Source organism: Echinops telfairi, unplaced genomic scaffold, assembly GCF_000313985.2.
Source record: "Echinops telfairi isolate 266 unplaced genomic scaffold, ASM31398v2 ScPeMD7_5592;HRSCAF=6446, whole genome shotgun sequence".
Lineage (NCBI taxonomy): Eukaryota > Metazoa > Chordata > Mammalia > Afrosoricida > Tenrecidae > Echinops > Echinops telfairi.
This window is the reverse complement of record NW_022109491.1, coordinates 49,930,729-49,939,308: the sequence shown is the minus strand read 5'-3', so window position 1 is coordinate 49,939,308 and position 8,580 is coordinate 49,930,729.

The following is an 8,580-nucleotide window of genomic DNA, read 5'->3' as shown; positions in this document are numbered from 1 at the left end:
CTCCTACTTCTTTCCTCTATTTCCTTTTACTTTCCTCTTGTCCCACTATCATGTCCAGTCTTCATTTGGGCTTCAGTAATTCCTCTCAGTTACATTGCCCTTGAATCATGCCTTACCAGGCCTCCTACACCCTACCCATCACGGATTGTGGATCACTTGTTGTTCCCTTGTCCCTGGGTTTGTTAACACCCACTTCCTAAAAGGAGAATTCTTATGGTCACATTATCAGCCTCACCTCCTTGCATGTTTCTGTTCTGGTCAGTCATGAATAGGCTGCAGAAACTGTTGACAAGGTTGAGAGAGATCAGACTGGTGGACAAGAGGAAAGGGGACAATGCTTGCTACTTGGAGCATTCTCTGAGCTCTCTTGTTTGGAAGCATTTAGACAATGGACACAGGAGAGAGAAAACTTACCAGGCAGTGCATGGCTGAAACAACACCGAGAGAGGATTAAAATAAGAAATAATTAGAGGTTCTGAGTGATGAGAATTTTTAGGATTCTGAGAGGCTACAGGAGTCCAAAGAAACAAGAAAATATAAAGGGTTTTAAGAAGTATCACTCTGGTTTATAAATTGGATACCTTTAATATACTTCTGAAAATCCAAAGCAAAAACTGAAACTAGCTTTTTATGTTCCTGAATTTAGGACTGCGCTTCCTTAAATATAGCTTCATATATAAGCTGGTACATATGAAGCTTTAATTGATATTTGGGTGTACATACACATATGCAAAGTATCATATAGAAATAGGTATATATTGTATGTACCTACATGGTAAGAGTAATGAATCTACTTGGCTACTAATGTAAAGTTTGGAAATTCAAGTTCACCCAGAGAGAAAGGCCTAGTGATCTATTTCTGAAACATCAGTGGTTGAAAACCTCATGGGACCCACTCTACTACAATACACGTGACATTACTATGAGTTAAAACTAACTTGATGACAACTGGTTTATTGGTTACTATGTGTCTCAGAAACTTACATCAAACAAGCTGCGGTTACTCATCACATCATGTAGACTTACTCAAGGCTTCCTTTATCTATTATGCAACCAATGTATGTCACAGATGGATTAACGTTCACTTTAATTTCATTTACTGACACGTTTTTCCCCTCCAATTATAGTTCTGGTGGTATAACAGTTAATTTCTAGGCTGCTAACAAACGATTGAAGGCTTAAACCTAAACAGAGGCTTTTATAGAGGGAGACCTTGTGACCTGCTTCAGTCAAGATTTCAGCCTAGAACTTCCGGGACAGTTCTGCTCTATGCTATAGAGTTGAAATGCTTAGAATCAACTCGTCAGTACCTAACAATCACAGGAAGGCAAAGGCATGGAATTCTCGTTATGCTCAAAAGCTATGTATGATATGCAAACTGAGGAAGTACTCATAGGTCTCCTTCATAAGTTAAGTTTCGTAATGTTCCCTGCTACGAAAATGGATTGTAAAAAAGATGATTCATTTTTGTAGCAGAGTTCATTGTGAAATTTAAAGAAGAGAAAAGACTCACTTCTTCAATCCGTGTTACATGCCCTTTGAAGGTAGCTCAAGTGTAATGGCTTTGCCTTGTTGTGCTAGGTGTTGTTGAGTGGCTTCTATGCTTTACAACCTCATATTATAGAGTAGAATTTCCCTATGTTTTCTAGGCTGAAATCTTTTTAAAAAGTAGTTTAATTTACAAATAGTTCTCTTATCATACACTTCCATAGTTCAGTCATATTAAAAGGAGTTGCATAATCATCACTGCCATCAGTTCCAGAACATTTTCTTCATTCTCATGCTCATTATCAGCTCCTCGTTTTCCTCCAACCTCCCCTCCCATATGCTCAAGAAGCCATAAACCAGTTGTTTTCTCTATAATTTTTCCTACCTTCGATTTCATATACTGGTAAATATACAAAAGAAGAAAAAGCCAATCGCCCCCCCAAAACACCCCAAAACAAAACAACAACAACAAATCCAAAATAAACCAGAGAAAAAAACCTCAATCAAGTAAAAAAGCTGGAAATATTTAAAAACCAAAACAAATTTTAAATGAGTCAAAATGGAGATAAAAAAATCCAGTATTACATTTTAGCCTAATTACATCTGCCATAATCAAGCTTATGATACACTCTGTGTGATATCAGAAGGGATTCATCTGAGGCTTAGTCCATCTAAGGACCTTACAAATGGCTTTTGGACTCCCATTGTCATCCAGAGCCTTCTGGGAACTAGGTGTTCACAATTTAAGCTCTGATACCACTCCCTCCTTCTGATTTGGATTTTTATTATTTATCATCCTTGGATCACATAGTCTGGTGTGCTTCTTCCATGTGGACTTAGTTGATGCCTCACTTAGATGGCTGCTTGTTTGAAGACAAGCACTGAAGACCCCAGATGCTATTCTTTTTTATTAGGCAGTAATCTTTGTGGAAGCAGTTCACCAGATCTTTCTCTTATTGGATGTATAGATAGATTTGTAAGGTGTGACAGGAAGAATGGGACCATACTTATGAATATAGGTTTGGCAGAGAGGCAGTCTTTCCTTATCAGCTGCAGGGAGTACAAAAGTGCATCTCACCTCCACCTCCATCTCATCATGAACCACATCAACTCTGGAATTAACTAATGTGGACTGGTGTAACCAAAGTGCCTGGAAAATGTTCACAGAATAGTTGCCTGGAGCTGAATTTCAGGAATGTAAAATCCCCTGACAAGACTGATGAGAAGGCCTGGCTTCTGTTTTACTCCTGATTATCCAGAGGAAAAGCCAACAATGGGCGCTGTAAAGTGTCCTTCAAAGACAATCCTGGGAGTGGCTCAACACTTGTCCTCACCAGGCTTCCCTGCCCACCCCACCCTAGTCTGTTGCTTTGTGTGACTGGGTTCCCCAGTCAGAAGCCACCTCCTTCCAAGTAAGGCTTTCCAGCATGCTTTCTTTTGCTGCATCCTCCCTCCCCACACTTCCGGAGCAATTTCCTGTCTATAAAGGAGACCTCACCCCCTTCCTGTTTTCCTGCTCACTAATGACTTCAGCCCAGGCAAGGGAAATGTTCTATTGAGACCTTTCCTTTGTCTCTACCTTGGCCCCCTGACTTAACAGCAGTCCTAATTCACAGGAAGAGATACTTTCAGTATTTTATAAATGGAATGCAGTAAACCAATCTACTCTACACTAAAAGCCCTTGCCTAGGGTCCAGCCTCTGCATGCCACTTCGTACAGAAATAAGTGGGCTCTGAGAAAAAAAATAGGATAATGATTCATCTAGAAAGATAAGTTCTAGTCACTTTTAAGGGAACAGTGAATTAATAGGGCTAAGCTTCAAATGTTAATATAAAACATTGCAAGAACATAAAAATAAATGTTACTTCTATTATTAAGGGGAGATTTCTTTCTTTCTTTTTAAAATAAAGGTGAAATTTAGAAACCTATGCAATATTTTTCTCTCCAATTCTTTGGATACCACTATTATGAACTTGTCTTCAAATGTCAGTGATGCCAATGTAAGGCTTAGATGACTCCCTTTTATGTAATGTTTGTGCTAATCTGGTCCACTGGACCCCACTACCAAAAACTATTGTTAGAATGAAGAAAAGCAGCCATGTCTCTTGTAGTACCTGCAGGATTGCCAAAAGATCTACAACGAGGTTGGGAATGACCAGGGTACTAGGATTCCTACAAGAACACCAATTGCCACCTCACTGTGGAGTTTAATGAAGCGGCTTTCTTTTATTCAAGCAGAGGGAATCTATCTAGTTTGAACCCTTTTCTGTGAGCTGTGAATGGAACTGAATTTACACAATTTGTCTCATGAAATCTGAGAGTGTGAGGATCCTTGGAAGAGCCTAGCCCAGACATAACAGGTGTGTCATGATGGGCAAGTGTGCACTGATGCCCCACTTGCTTCTCTTTGGAGCCTTCAAATCTGGATTCACATCTTAGTCACTTGGTATGAACGGGACCACAATAGAAGTGTGGCTGGATTGAGGGGCTGTCTGAACTCTGGGTTTAGCTGCTCTGGTGCAGGGGAGTGGGGCTGAAGCATATCTGAGAACTATGAAACCTGTTATCAGTAGCCGGTACATTTTGTTTTCTGAAAACTTCTCCCCAGATTTGCCCATGAGACAACGTTTGATTTGTGCTGCAGAAGACTGATTCAAATTTTCTTTGTCAGGTTCAGTTTCTAAGAGTCAAGAATAAGAACTGTGCTGAGCTACAGTTCATACTAAATGCCTGGAGCCTTTGCATAGTTCTGCATGTACTTAAGGATAGCGATGGAATGCAGACTTCCGTCTCCAAGTACTGAGTGAGAATTCCGACCCCATACAAGCCCATTGCCCTGGTGTCAGTTTCAACTCATAGGAACCCTATAAGATGGAGTATAATTACACCCATAGAGTTTCTAAGGCTGTAATTGTTATAGTGGTATATAGCCACATCTTTCTTACATGGAGTGGCTGATGTATTCGAACTACCAAACTTGCAGTTAGCAGGTGAACACTTAACCACTGTACCACCAAGGCTCTTCGTGTTTTAATTAGGGAGGCATTTTACTTAATGTCCAAACTACTCCCATGGTAGTTCTACTCTGACAGATATGGGATTACCATGAATCCAAGTTGATTCTATGAGTAGTTTCATTTAAAATAAAAAACACATAATTTACACTGTTTTTGTAGGTTACTGGTCCACAGGGTCATTACTGCTAATAAACCTATCCATTTAATTTCTTATCTCCCATGCATTTAAAGTAAAGAGGAACACAACTGGCAAGGATGGCCTCGGGCATCCCTGTATCCTGGCAAGAAGGCCCTGGTGATCCCCAAGACCCAGAGAACAAGGTCCTAGCCATCTCCAACATCTACCAAGGATGGCCCCAGCTTTCCTAGGACCAAGCAAAGCAATGTGAATAAAGTCAACAAATGACGTGGGTCACCATAAGGAAGGACAGCCTATATCTCACTGGTCTCCCAGAACAAAAAGAAACAAAAAATCTACAGAGAAAGTAGTACAGGAAATCATGGGAAAGAACATCTTCAATACCATAAAGGAGGAGAAAAGAACTATACAAGTAGCTGAGAGAAACAAGATAGCTAAACAGGATAGTTAAACAAGATAGCTGCAAAAAGAAAAATGTCATGACATATCTTAGTCATGGAAAGTCTCCAATATCAAGGAAAAGTTGAGACTTCTGAGAGCAGTTAGGGAAAAAGGTACAGTAACCTATAAAGGAAAACCAATTATTCTTATAAACTCAGACTTAGAAGAAACCATGTAGGCAAAAAGACAATGGAGTGACATATATAAAATTCTGAAAGAAAAAAACCCTGTCCAGCAAGGATTCTCCATTCAGTTAAACACTCCTTCTAATATGAGGGAGGAAAAAAAGGTATTTCCATGCAAGAAAAAATTAAAAGAATTTGTCCAAACAAGACCAACATTACAAAAAATACCAAATGCAAAACTTGGGGCAAAGAATCAAAAGCAACAGCAGGTAAACATGAGAGCCACACAGAAGTCAACAATGCTCAGAAATCAATACAATGAAAACAGTGCACAAAGCAATACAGAAATGGAAGAAGAAAAAGGATTCCGGGAACCCAAGAGGCAAGAGAATTTTGGGAATGATGAGGGCAACAAATGTATAGATGTGCTTTACACAATTGATCTATGTATTGTGATGAATTGTATGAGCCCCAATAAATTGATTAATAAAAAAAAAAGAAAAAGAAAAAGAAACCAGTAAAATAAAAAAAAATACACAACAAAATGGCAGTAAAACAGACACACATATACTGGCATTGGATGGCAATAGATTAGGTGCACCAGTCAAGAAATAGAAAGTAGTAGATGGGATTAGAAACCAAGACCCATCAAAATGCTGATCATAAGAGACACACCTTAAACCCAAAGATAAAAATAGGCTAAACATCAATGGATAAAGGAAACTTTACTAAACTAATCATAGCCCCGGTCCCCCCAAAAAAGTAGGAGTGACAATCCAAATCTCTGATTAAACATATTTCAAAGCAAAGTGATTAAAGGAATAATAGAACAAGAAGACACAACCATAATAAACATATACGCCCCTACTGAAAATTTCTCAAAATTTTGAAGCGTTGAAGAGAGAAGTAGGCAGCACTGCAATAATAGTAAGAGATTTCAACACTTACTCTTAAGAGAAGATAAGGTCATCAGGAAAGAAACCCAATAATGACACAGAAAGAAAAATGACCTAGAAGAACCAAACAACACCTATCCCTTATGAACACAGAAGCAAAACTGATAAAAAAAATGTATGGCCAAAGGTCCAGCAACAATAAACCACAATCAGGTGGGATTCATACCAGGTACACAAAGATGATGCAACATTCGAAAAACAATCAATGTAATACATCACATAAACAAAACAGGGTCACATGATCATACCTATTGGTGCAGAAGGGCATTTCACAATATCCAACACCCATTCCTGATTAAAAAACTAAACAAAATAGAAAGGACATTTCTCAACATAATAAAGGCCACGTATGCAAAACCAATGGTCAAATTCTCACTCAATGGGGAGAAAGCAAAAGCATTTTCCTGTGAACAAGAATAAGACAAGGATCCCCCCTATGACCACTCATATTCAAGAGTGTACTGGAAGTCTTAGCTAGAACCATTAGACAACTAAAGGAAATCAAAGAAATCCAAATGGGCAAAGAAGAAGTAATACTCTCACTATTTGAAGGTGATATGATTTTATATTCAGAAAATCATAAAGACTCGGCAAAACAATTATTGGAAACAAAAGTATTTGGCAACATGGCAGGATATGATTAACAAGCAGACATCAACAGGATTCTTGCATACTAAAAGAGAGTTCTGAAAAGACATGAAAACAAATAAACCAATACCATTGGCAGTAGCCACACAGAAAATTAAATACTTAGGATTAAATTTAAGCAGAGAAACAAGAGACCTGTACAAAGGAAACTGCAGACTACTATTACAATAAACCAAAAAGGACCTGCACAAATGGAAGAGTACCCCATGGTCATGGATGGGAAGACTTAATATGAAAATGTCAATACTCCCAAAGCAACATATAAATACAATAAAATTCCCATCCAAATTCCAACTTCATTCTATACGAAATGGGAAAAGTAATAATTAACTTCATATGGAGAAGGAATAGATAAGCAAAGAACTCCTTCAGAGGAAGTACAAAGTAAGAGATCTCCCATTGTCATTTTCAAAACTAATTATACAACCAAGTTATCAAAACATCTTGGTATGAGTATAATGAGGGGTATATATGCCAATGGAACAGAATAGGAAAACCAGAAACATCAAAGATGAAAGAGACAGTTTCTTCAATAAAAGGTGCTGGCAAAACTAGATCTTCATCAGCAGAACAATGCAATAAGACCCGTAGTGTATACTACAAAAATGAACTGAAGATGGATCAAAGATCTAAATGTAAATTCCAGAGCTATAATGATTGTCAATGAGAAAACAGAGACAATCGTAAGGACCCTATTTCAGGGCATACACACACTATCAAATATAAAGAAGGAAGCATACACAGAAGGAAAAAATAAATGACTGGGATCTACTAAAAATAAAACACTTATGTGAATTAAAAGATTTTATCAAAAATGTGAAGAGAGCCCACAGACTGGGGAGAAAAATTTTTTTTTAGCAATGATACAATAGGCAAAGGGTCTAATCTCTAAAATCTAAAGGATGTTGCAAGACCTCAAGAAGAAAAACCCAAATAATCCAATTAAAATAATCCAGTTCACCAAAACTGACATCAAAATCGACAAATGAAAAAATTCTCACAATCATTAGCCATCTTGAGATGCAAAATCAAAATACTGAAGAACTATCCTTTCACAGACAGGGACAGTCCTATTAAAAACAAAAAACAAAACCTAGGAAACAACAAATGCTGGAGAGGGTGCTGAGAGATTGGAACTTTCACACATTGCTGGTGTGTGTGTGAACATGTGCAACCATAATGGAAAGTGACATGGCACTATCTATAACAACTAGGAGTGGAAAATCCCATACAAACCAGCAATGCTTCTGCTGAGTCTATATCATAAAGAAGTAAGAGACATAACATAAAGCGTTGTATGCACTCCCATGCTCATTGCAGTACAGTTCACAATAGCAAGAAGTTAGAACACAACACAAAATCCCATCAGTAGAATATCTAAAGACACTTCAGTTCAAACACATAGTGGAATACTCTAGACCAAACCACTTTATCCACTTTATCCCCTCCATTCCACCCCCCCTTTCCCCACCAGGAACCCTTTTCCTGTTATTATTTCTGAAGGGCTTATCTATCTAGTATTTCATGCATCAAATGATCTTAATTATTCAAATGAACATCTGCAGGTCTAAAAAGATTAATGAGGTAAACTAAGGTCATAACAGTAAAGGGAGGAAATATTAAAGAACTAGAGGACAGTTATGTATTTCAACAGTGCAACACTGCACCCTGGATATACCATCCCTTCCATGTGGCCTTTCTGTGAGGGACTGTGCAATTATCTTACAGGTAGTTTTTGGGTCTCCACTTTGTCTATGATCCTTTA